The sequence below is a fragment of the Leptonychotes weddellii genome, chromosome 2, assembly GCF_054177405.1.
Source record: "Leptonychotes weddellii isolate Sample4059 chromosome 2, ASM5417740v2, whole genome shotgun sequence".
Classification (NCBI taxonomy): Eukaryota; Metazoa; Chordata; class Mammalia; order Carnivora; family Phocidae; genus Leptonychotes; species Leptonychotes weddellii.
In genome coordinates this window covers 175,966,017-175,977,271 of record NC_138370.1, presented here as the reverse complement: position 1 = coordinate 175,977,271, position 11,255 = coordinate 175,966,017, and the positions used below count along the sequence as shown (strand labels likewise).

General features: G+C 56.3%; 1 pseudogene; it reads right to left on the bottom strand.

The window, feature by feature from the left end:
* Positions 1–4,602: 4,602 nt before the first annotated feature.
* On the bottom strand, positions 4,603–4,700 carry LOC115944295 (U6 spliceosomal RNA; annotated as a pseudogene).
* Positions 4,701–11,255: the final 6,555 nt, after the last annotated feature.

The following is an 11,255-nucleotide window of genomic DNA, read 5'->3' as shown; positions in this document are numbered from 1 at the left end:
AACTTGATGCATTTTAAAATTTGAAGACATTTTCAAATGTGGACAGGCTGAGAATGAGAAACACTTCTATTTTCAAACCCAGTGAGTCCTGGCTCCTTTACGTTTTCTCTAAATTTTTCTTGAAAATTGAACTGCTGGCTAGTCACCTCTCATCCCTCTCCACTTGCATTTTATCATAGGCAGCCGGGGAAGAGAGGCGGCACTTTCGTGTTTTTCCTGGAAATCTTCGTTAGACCAAGGGTCAGCAAATTATAGCCCCGGAGCCAAATCCAGCCCGCTGCCTGTTTTGTAAACAGAGAATTATCGGAATGCAGCCATGCCCGTCTTTTCATGCCTTGTTGGTGGTTGCTTTCGAGCCACAGCTACAGACCCGAGGAATGACAGCAGACCCTGTCTGGTCCTCAGCACCTCACATCTTTACTACATGGCCCATACAGAAACCAGCTGCTGGATCACTGAGTTACTGGGTGCATTTCCTATTCTTCTTCTTGTCACTGGTGGTGGCTGCTCTCCTTGGGCCACCACAGAGCACGGCTCCTTCTTCTCCCCTAGAGCATTTTCTCAGTCTTTCGTGGGCCTCATGGGCAGTCTCTGCAAGGCCTCTTTACTTTCTTCTCCAGCCCAGGATTTGTTAGGGCAGCCAATCTCTGTCCCGTTGCCACAAACGGACCAGCCCCAAAGCAGGGGCACGAAATAGTCTTTTTGGAAAGAGCCAGTGCAGGTGGCTTGTCTCTGCTCCACCAAGTTGGGGGCCCCTGCCTTGAGGCTCTGAATGACTCAGTGGCTGGGGGCTGGGATGATCTGAAGCCTTGTTGCCCCTGTGGTTGGTGCCTAGGCTGCAAAGACCAGGGCTGTTGACCCGAGTGTTCAGACCTGGCCTCTCCACGTGGCTGTGCTTTCTCCCAGCATGGCTGCTACAGGGAATGGAACTTCCCTCATGCAGGTCAGGGCTCTTGGAATGTGTGTTCTGGTGAGCAAGGTGGTGACCTTGATGCGAGGAGGTCCAAGAATTCGCAAATTTAAAGCTGTCACACCTTGATTCCCTTGTCTGTAAAATGGGGATGATAATTCCTACCTTGCGGGGACAGGGCCTGGGGCTCAGTAAATGCTCTGTGACTATTGGCTGTTATCCTTGTCATCATCTCAACTTATGATGGCAACATGCACACGTATTTGGTGTCTGTTGCCTGGTCTGTCCGGCTTACATGGGACCACACGCTCAAAGGGGTTGAAGGCCCAGGAAACCGCTTTCCTGTGTCTTTTCACACACCTGGTGCCTGCCAGGGGCTGATGTGCACTGTCCCGGAGGGGTTGTTGCTCTTGTCTCCCCATCTTATTATGGGAGAGGTGCTGGTAGGTCCGCAGACAGGAGGGAACCCTGAGCAGTGGAGCCAAGGACACGTGCCCCATCCCGGGCCTGCTGGTGACTCATTCAGCTGGTCTGCTGTCCGTTCCTCACCTGTGCATTCCAGTCTCTTCTGTGGAGTCCTACAGTGTGCTGGGTCTTTCTCTTGTGCTGGGCAAGGAGACCAGCCCGAGCCTTGCCCACACAGGGCTTCCCTTCTGGGGTTTTCACGGCAGAGCATATCATTGCTTTAGGCTCTCTGTCCACCTTCCCGGAAGCCAGCCAGCCAAGCCTCTGTTGTGCGGACGTGTGGCCGTAGCCCTCCGGGGGACTGCATCATCTCCCCACCCACCGACTCTGTGGCTCAGGGGCAGATGCGCTTGAGCAGCAGCTTTAGGAGCCATTCCAGGCTTTTCTCCAGCCCTCTGGCCCTTTTTACCCACCGCCAGAAAAGCATGGCCCAAACTGGGCCTGTTGGTTCGCCTAGGTCCCCGGAAAGGTCCTCACAGCTGAGCCACAGAGAATGAGAAATCAATGTTTATTGCTGTGAACTGTGAAATCCGGGAGGTGGTTGTTACCAGGCAAAGCTGACTGATACAGTCCTGGTTGAGGATCCTGAGCACCCATTGGCAGGTGCATGGTTAATGGTGAGTCAACACCATTACCAGAACCAGAGTCGTACACGGGCAGGAAACCGATAGTTCATACCATCAAAGAGTCCGATCAGATGTCACAACCCGAAGCAGGTGAGCAGACCTCAGTCTGTGTTCTCCTCACTTCTCCACTCTGCTTTGTTATTTTATTTTACTCATCCCCCCACTTTTCCAACAGAGGAATTGAAGGGCTTACAGCATGAGGCACATTAAACAAACATAATAAAATCCAAGTAGAAGCCACAATACTAGCATAAAAGAGAATGCACTTATTATATTATAAAGGACCAACATTGCTGATATACTTAAGCTTTTCTGGACTTCTGAGCTTCCTGGCAGCCAAGGAGAAAATAAATCGTGATCAAGTTTACAATCTTCACTATGGGAATGGAGCAAGTATATGACTTCCTCCAAAAGCTCTGTCAAGCACCCAATCGTAAAATAGAATTCTCCCTGCGGGTTGCTGTCTGACAGGGGTGGAGTGGCGGAATGAGGTGACAAACCACGGTCTTCAGCAGCGTGGTTGCTTTGTTTTCCACCCGAGGCCAATGTGAGGTTCTGCTTCAAAGCCAGCTATTTACATCTCCAAGCTCAAGTGGAAACAAGCCCTGGGATTATCTCTCCATTTGGGGTCAAAAGGCATGAATTTCAGCGGCAAAATGGTCCACGCTGCAATCTTTGTTTTCTGCATGAGCTGGTAAACTCTGAGGCCAGGCCCACGGGGCCTCCCGCCGCATTGCCCATGAGCTTCGGTAAATCTTTTGACAGGAGTCATTGTCTAGGGCAGTGCCCCAAACGACTTCTCTAAACGGAGTTATTCATTTGGCTATAATGGGAGGCCGGGATGCCAGGCCCTGCTGATGGAGGCGATTTCACATTGAAGACCCGTCTTGTCAGGGTATTTGTAGCCTGAACGCCGGCCCCCGGCACAGCCAGTGGTTGGGGTGTGGGGGGGGGAGGGGGCCGGCTCTTCTTAGGTCTGGGGTCTGCGTGGAGGGCCTGGGCTTCCTGAAGGGGAAGGAGGACAGCAGAACCCCTTTGGCACCCCCCACCCCTGCAAGGAAAAGCTCAGCCGGGGAAGACCAGAGCTGCTGCTTCTGAGTCAGGAAGATGGGGCGGGGGGCAGGGGGTCCATCTTCTGCTGAATGTGACTTGAGGAGACTGACTTCACCTCGTTGGTCTTAGTGTTTTCGTCTGTAACATGTGGTTGAAATCACCTACCCCTTGGGGGGCTCTGGGAGGGGTGAGGGGCACGACACAGTAGGGTTCTGTCCGGCACCGGGCATGCAGCCAGGCCCACGGAGGCACCTGATAAAGGCCTGTCACATGGATAACTATGGTGAGTGCACAGCCGCGAAGAACTCGGCACAGTTCCAGATGCTGCGCACCGACCCCGCACGCAGGGCGGGCGTGTCACACAGACCAACACTGGTTCAGGACCTGAGGGAGCAACGGCCATAGGCCCCCCCGTCTTCTGCCCCTGGAGCCCCCCACCCCTCCCAGGCACGCCCCCATAGGTCACCCCTGGATGGGTTTCACCTGTTCTATGCTTCGGAAACATGAGATTGCCCTCGAGCTCTTTGCTGGGCACTGCTGCGGGGAGCGGGGGGGGCCCGCCTTGTTGCCGTGCGTGGTGCAGTTTTCTTGTGCTCGCTGCCATTCGTGTTCCCTTGGGTGTGGAAACCATACTCGGGCTCTTGCACACCTACCTGTGCCAGGCTTGATGCCCACCCTCCCGGCCTGCCCCCTCCCTCTGCTGACTCACAGGTGGGTTCCCGAGGGGAGGCTGTGGGCGGCCAACACCCTCCACCCTGGTTTCCCTGGGACGGCTCACGTTTTAGCCACAAAAGTCCTGCATCCTGGTAAACCCCTCAGTCCCAAGCAAACCTGGATGGGTAGCCCCTCTAGAACAGTGGACATCATCTCCCTAGCTGCTAAAGTGGGCAGTCGGAGTGGGAGTGACACTGGGAGGACATGGGCGGAAGGCTGCCTGTTGGGGAGGATGCAGTCCGGGGTGAGATTGCTGCATGGACGCATGGTCCTTCCAGCCCCCAGGCACAGGTCTGTTGTCCCCGCAGAGTCTGGCTGCTCGCCCATGGTGGGTGCCCTGCCCTGCCCCGCACGTGTGATGAGAGCAGGCCCCTGACCCCCCAGGTGCCCCAGGCGTGGCTGAGCCCCCTCAGCTGGGCTTGCAGTTGGCGCCCGCATGGGGGCCTGGCCTCAGCTCCCATTTATTTGCGTCAGGGGCCAGTGAACTATAGCTCACGGGCCAAATCCAGCCTGCTGTCTATTCTTGCACACCTGGCCACTTGAGAATGGTTTTCCTGTTTTCAAAGGTCGAAAAAAAAAAGCAAAAAGAAGAATGTTTGGGGGCTTGAAAATTTTAGATGAAATTTCATTTTCTGTGTCTACAAATAAAGTTTTATTGGAACACACATGTGCCCATTCACTCAGGCATTGTCTCTGGCAGCTTCCCTGACACAAGGGTGGAGGGAGGCTGTGCAGCCCGAGAGTGGAGAACGCCAGCTCTCGGGCCCTTTGCCCACGGTTTGCCGACTCTGGTTTGGTGCGTCATGGAAACAGTTTTGCTAATTATAGCTTTAAAAAAAAATGGAATGCTTCACAGATTTGCGTGCACAGGGGCCGTGCTAATCTTTTCTGTATGGTTCCAATTTTAGTATGTGTGCTGCCAAAGTGAGTGCTAGAGCTTCTTTTTTTTAAACCTATAAAATTGGGCAACTGTAAAACCCTGTTTTGTGTGTTTTTAAAAATTGTGATAAAATACATTTAACACAATCTTTATTGTTGAGTCGTCTGTGTGGGTATCATTCAGTGGCATTAGATACATTCCTGGTGTGCACCCGTCACTGCTGTTTTTAGCCAAAACTTTCTCGTTAGCCCTGTGATGATGAATTTTATGTGTCAACATGACTGGGCCGGGGCTGCCCAGATATTTGACCTAACAAGATTCTGGGAGCTTCTTGGGGGGGGGGGGGCCGCTCATTTTGGGATGAGTCAACATTTGAATTAGTAGACTGAGTAAAACAGATTGCTCTCTCCACCTGGGTGGGCCTCATCTCATCAGTTGAAGACCCGAATACAACAAAAGACTAACCTTTCCCCAAGGGGAGGGAATTCTCCTGCCTGATGGCCTTTAAACTGGGACATTGGGTCTGTCTGGTTCTACCATGCTCCTGGCCTTCAGGTTCCAACTGGGACATCAGTTCTGTGACTGCATTTTCCAGCTTCCATAATCATGTTAACAATTTCTTATAACAAATATCTATAGCTGCATCTCTCCATAGCTTATATATCTATCTTTATTCTCGATATCTCCTATTGGTTCTGTTTCCCTGGAGAACCCTGGCTAACCCAGCCCTCCACATAAACTCTGCCCCACTGACCATACCTCCCCCAGCTCCCTGGTGAGCTCCGTTCTTTGGCTGATTTTCTCTTGGTTCGTTCAGGGGGAGAAACAATCTGACATTCATTTGGTTGATTCCTGAAGCCCCAGCTTTTAACTCCAAAGGATATAGTTTTATAAGGTTTGTTCATTTCAAACCTTATGTGCATGTTCTTGGAAGCCACAGGGTGTGTGAGTCTGCAGGGCCCGGCTCCAGAGAATGAGTTTCAAGTTGGCGCTGACCTTGTCTGGACTCACTCATGCATCACGGCTTCCCGGGAGCAACGGCTTAGCTGTGTGGCAGAGAGGGACTCACGGGTCCTCTTGTCCCAGGGTGGGCAGGATCCAGGATTCGGGACTGAGGGGTTTGCCAAGATGCAGGACTTTCAAAGCTAAAACATGGGCAGTCCCAGAGAAACCCAGGGTGGCGTGGTGTTGGCTGCCCTACACGCCACCCACGGGTTCCCCTGTGCACCCTGACTGATGCAGACAGCAGAGGAAGGGGTGGGCCCAAAGGGCAGGCATCAAGCCTGGCACAGCTAGGTACCCAAGCCTCTCTCATGCTCCAGGGCATGGCACAGAGGGACCCAAGCCTGCCCTGGCTTGTGGCCCAGCACCTTACCACTACATGCCTCCCCCCAAATTCCAAACATCGCCCCTGCTCACACCCTGGCTGTACCTTACTGCAGGGGAGGTTGGACGGCAAGTAGCCTCTGCCCAGCACCGAGGGCGCGTCTGGGCCGTGGGGCCTGTCAGGGAGTCTCGGTGGAAGGAGATGGGGCTGGGGTGCGGGGAATCTGCAAACCAGGGTTTAGCTCTGAGGCCGAGCTGGTTGGGGGCCCCGTGGCACTCCCACAGACCCCACCCCCCCACTTCGGACCACTCATGGCACACTGCTGGGGCTCCTGGTTCTGTCCTTTGTGGGACTGTGAGCCACTCGAGGGCATGCCAGGGTTAGTCCCCAAGGTGTCCTGGGTCCCACACAGGGGGTGCACATGGGTGGGGGAAGGCGTAAGGAAACCAGAGCAGAGGTCAGTACTCCAGGAACCCAAGAGAACAAAGTCCACGAACAGAACAGGGGCCCATTGTGGGGCTTGGCCTGCCTGTGGCAAGAATATCTCCAATTATTCTGAGGAACTGGGAAGGCTTCCTGGAGGAAGTGGGAGCAGGGTAGGGGACTGTTCTCCACGGGGAAGTGCCCCGGCTCCCATGACTCTATCCATCGCTGTATCTATTGGGAGGCCCTGCTTGGGGGAAACTCTGCAGGCCTAGAGCCTGGGGTCTGATCTGGTCAGGAGAGCCGGACCTCCTGTCAGCCGCCGGAGGAACTTGGTGGGGACATGGCTGCTTCACCGACTTGGGGAAGGCAAGAAGGTATGAGCAGGCGGCTAAGAATGTGCCTCCCTGCTCCCAACACCATCCTGTGGGTTTATGGCTGGGGCTGTTGGCCCAAACCAGCTGAGGAGGGAAGCCTAACGAGTTTGCAAAGCTGCTGCTGGCCCAGCCCTGGGGGACGACTAAGGGGAGTTTTGGGGGAGGTTCCTGCAGGAAGATCGCAGGGTCTTAGCCAGCCCGGCTCTGTCTGCTGGGACCCCCCTGCCAGGCGGCAGGCACTCTGATGTACATCACACGTATGTGCAGATTCAGCTGCTGCTACGTGGCCCATTTCATGATTTCTGTTCTACAGGCAAGGAAACTGAGGCCAAAAGAAGTGAGGTGTTTAAGCCTGCGGAGGGCATGGCACGCTAGGTCTGGGGCCGGGTGCTCTGTGTCTACAACCGTGGGCCCGACCCTGGCATCCTCGATGGCATTCGGAGTGTCAGCTTGGAACGTCGCCAGTCTGCAAGCACGAGATGTCATTTCGTTGTCATCTATTTGAACGTCCCTCGTTGTTGACGTGGATCATTTTTCTGTAGGCTTATGGGCCATTCCTTTTGCCCCTCTTGTGAAACAGCTGTTTGTATCTTTCACCTATGTTTTTTCTTATTGATTTATAGGGACTCTTTATATATTTGCTGCACAAATTTGTCATCCATCATGAGTGCTACAAATACTTTCTCCCAGATTGTGGATTGACATCCCATGTTCCTTATGCTGTCTTTGATGATGGCTTATTTTTACAAACTCCTCTGGCTGCTCTTTGGAGGTGCCCCCAGGGTTGGCCAGGTCTTTCTCCTTCCATGTCCTGGCTTTGGACAATCTCAGGGAGTCCCTGGCTTCAGTTACTGTTGTGGGTGGAATTGTGTCCCTCAAAGAGACGTGCTCACATTCCAGCGCTGGTATCTATGGATGGGGCCTGATTTGGAAATAGGGTTTTGCAGATGTCACTGAGTATTAGTGTAGATGAGGTCACACTGGAGGACGTGAGTCCTAAATCTGGTGTCTGGTGTCCTTGCAAGAGGAGGAGAGACAGACAGACACACACCAGAAGAACGCTGCGTGAGGACTCGGGGAGGGCGCCCTGTACTGACGCAGGCAGAGACGGGGTGACGTGTCTACAAGCCAGGGATTGACAAGGGTGCCAAGAGCCACCCCTGAGGGTGCAAACCGCCCCAGCCTCCCCTCGGGACCTCGAGGGCTCCTCAGACGCGGCACGCAAGGCCCTCCTGGCCCTTTCCTGGAGCACGGGATCCTTCACGCAAGACACGCGGCCCTGCACATCTTGAGAAGCGAGGCCACTGGGGAGGGTGGCTCTGCTGGGGCTGAACGGCATCCCAGGTGGAAGAGACGAGGCCGGCCTCCTTCTGCTCCTCGGAGGAGCCGGGCCCAGGCTGCAGGGGGACACCAGAGTTGGTGCTGGCCTGGCAGGAGGTGCTGATCCCACGTGGGTCTCTTCACGTGTGTGCGTAGGTGTGTGCATGTAGTCAGGGACTCCGGATGCATTTGGGGAGCAGGGTTCTCTCATGAGGGATCTTATGTGTTAAGCTTAGGAATTTTAAGAATTCTGAAAAAAATTGACAAAATTGTAACAGTTCAGTTACCTGCTGTGTGGTTCGGGGCAAACCTTCGCCCTTTTCCTGGGCCACGGGTTTCCCCTCTGTGCCTGGAACCAAGCCTGGGCCCCTGCAGCTACAAGACCCTGCGTTTCCAGACCCCAGCCTTCAGGAGAAGGTAGTGGACCCCGGCGGCAGCTGTTGCCCAGAAGCTTCTGAGGCCCAGCCCCACGGAGAAGCGGCTGTCTGTCCTCCAGCACGCTGACGGTCAGCTCCGTGTAACCAGAGCCGGGCAACACGGCCTGTTACAACACCACCAACAGCCTCGACTTTTAATTCTGCAACTGGAGAGGGCAGCGGGGACTGGGGCCTCCCCAGGGGCCTCGGGGGACATTGATCCACCGGTGACAAATGTCAGAGATCCAGGATGAGGGGACTCAGCTGCCAGGCGGTCCGCCGGAAGAAGACCCAAAGGCTGCGCTTTGGAAAGGGTGGGAATAACCTGCCCGAGTGTAGAAGCCAGAAATACCAACGTTTTCACATTCCATCCCATCCCTGTTTACCAGAGAGTTTGACGTCGAACCATGTGGGTGCAAACAGGAACTGCTGCGAAACCCCATCTCCATGCTTTGTAACGCACGGGCGCAGCCGAGATTACCTGTGCTCCCAGTAAGGAGCATGCGGCTCCAGTGCCTGGTGCGGTGTAGGAGGTTGGCCCAGGGCAGCAGGTGGGGCAGGGAGCTGGCCGCCCCCTGCGCTCCTCCTTTCTCCTTGCAGCCCCGGCCCCGGGCTCCTCTGGAAGCTGACTGCAGCCCCGGCCCCTGGCTCCCCTGAGTGCCAGAAAAGCAGCCCTCTCCAGCTCTCCCAGATCTCTCTTCATCGATGAACAAGGTATAGTCCTGATAGTGTGTGAGAGTAGAGTTCGAATAGTGGGAATCCTGAACCCAAACCACCACTGTCATTTACCACCTGTATTCGGGGATTCCAAGTTTCCGGAGGAAGCCACCCCCTCTTCGGGCACTTCTCTCTCTCCCCCAGCTCAGCCCACAGCTTTGACCCTGTGGAGCCCCAGCTCCTCTGGCCCCGCACTTTCCCCGGGAGACGGGGTTTGGAGGGAGGTCCTCAGGTCTGCTAGAGTTCCCAGGCTTGGCACCCAGAGGGACCCAGGAAGAGGGGCGAGGGCCCCTCCATGGGGCCGACAGACCCGCGAGTCTCGCTGAGGATGACCCCGGGGCCCCATCCGCGAGAGGGGGGTGTAGTGCCAATCCTGAGGGAGGCGTGTGCGGGGCTGGAGGAATCCCCCCAGGGTCCGGCAGAGCTGAGCCTCCCTCCCCTTGTCCCCGGCTTCCTGCCCTGCACCCCGCTCCACCTCCCTGGCCTCGGTTTACCTCCTTCCGGCAGTTCCAGCCCCCTGGCACCCAGAAGCCCGCAGGCCCTCTCCTGGGTGCCGGGTGCCTTCCCCTCACCAAGCAGCCTGGTGTTTCTCTTTTGTGTGTGTGGTTAAATACACTTAACAGAAAATTTGCCTTGTTAGCCCTGTCTTCGTGTACAATTCAGTGGCATTACCTAACTCACAGTGTCGGGCAACCGTCTGTTTCCAAGATGCTCGCGCCACTGAGGTCCTCGAACTTGACCTCGTGAGCGAGGATGACGCTTGTGTCTCACTGGTTCAGACCCCGGGTGGGAGGAGGCGACGGTGCCTCGACCCGCCCTGTCCTGGTGGGTCCCTGGCTGGGCAGACGGCACAGCGGCACGCAGACCCTGATGCCCCCTGGACCCCTGGGCAGGCGCTGGTTGCAGAGCATGAGCTGGGCAGGTCTGGTTCTGCCACAGGACCTGTAGAACAGCAGCGGCAGCCACTCCTGGTGGCCCCAGCCTTATTCTTCCCTTCCCAGCGGCAGAGCTCCTGACCGGTAGCTGGTCACCCCCCGCCGGGACTGCCCAGCCGCCTGCAGCTGGGCGCTGTGTGGGACCTGGCTCCCGGGCTGGGATGGCAGTGGCGGGGCGGGGCCCCCTTAGACCCAGCGGAGGAGAGGCAGGCCGTCCCAGAGACCGTGCAGGGGAGGCAGTCCCCAGGACTGGTGACGTGCAGACGGTGGGCCGCCCCGGGGACGGAGTCAGGAGCCACACACACGCTTCTGCGATCACTGAAAGCCTCTGAAACTGGTCTCTCCAACAGCAGCCCCATCTGTGCCCTGCCGGTCCCCCATCGTCAGGTTCTATTTCCTAAGCCGGGACCTCCTCCAGGGGGATGTTCCCGATTTTCCTCTGCTCCTGCCGCCCCAGCCTGGGCCCCGGCACAGACACTGGTGGACACATATTTGGTGGGTGATGAATGCCCTGGATGATAAGGCATGGCTGATGAACGTGTTGAACTCTGCTGCCGCTCCGAGGGGCTCCTGCTCAGAAGTGCTCCCACTCAGAGGTGCTCCCGCTCAGAGGGGCTCCTGCTCAGAGGTGCTCCCGCTCAGAGATGCTCCCTCTCAGAGATGCTCCCGCTCACAGATGCTCCCGCTCACAGGTGCTCCCGCTCACAGGTGCTCCCTCTCAGAGGTGCTCCCGCTCAGAGGTGCTCCCACTCATAGATACTCCCACTCCGAGGCGCTTCTGCTCCGAGGTGCTCCCGCTCAGAGGAGCTCCCGCTCAGAGGTGCTCCCGCTCAGAGGTGCTCCCGCTCAGAGTTGCTCCCGCTCCAAGGGGCTTCTGCTCTGAGGTGCTCCTGCTCATAGATGTTCCTGCTCAGAGATGCTCCCGCTCAGAGGTGTTCCATCTCAGAGATTCTCCTTCTCAGAGATGCTCCCGCTGAGGGGTGCTCCCGCTGAGAGGTGCTCCCACTGAGAGGTGCTCCCTCTCAGAGGTGCTCCCACTCATAGGTGCTCCCACTCATAGGTGCTCCCTCTCAGAGGTGCTCCCGCTCAGAG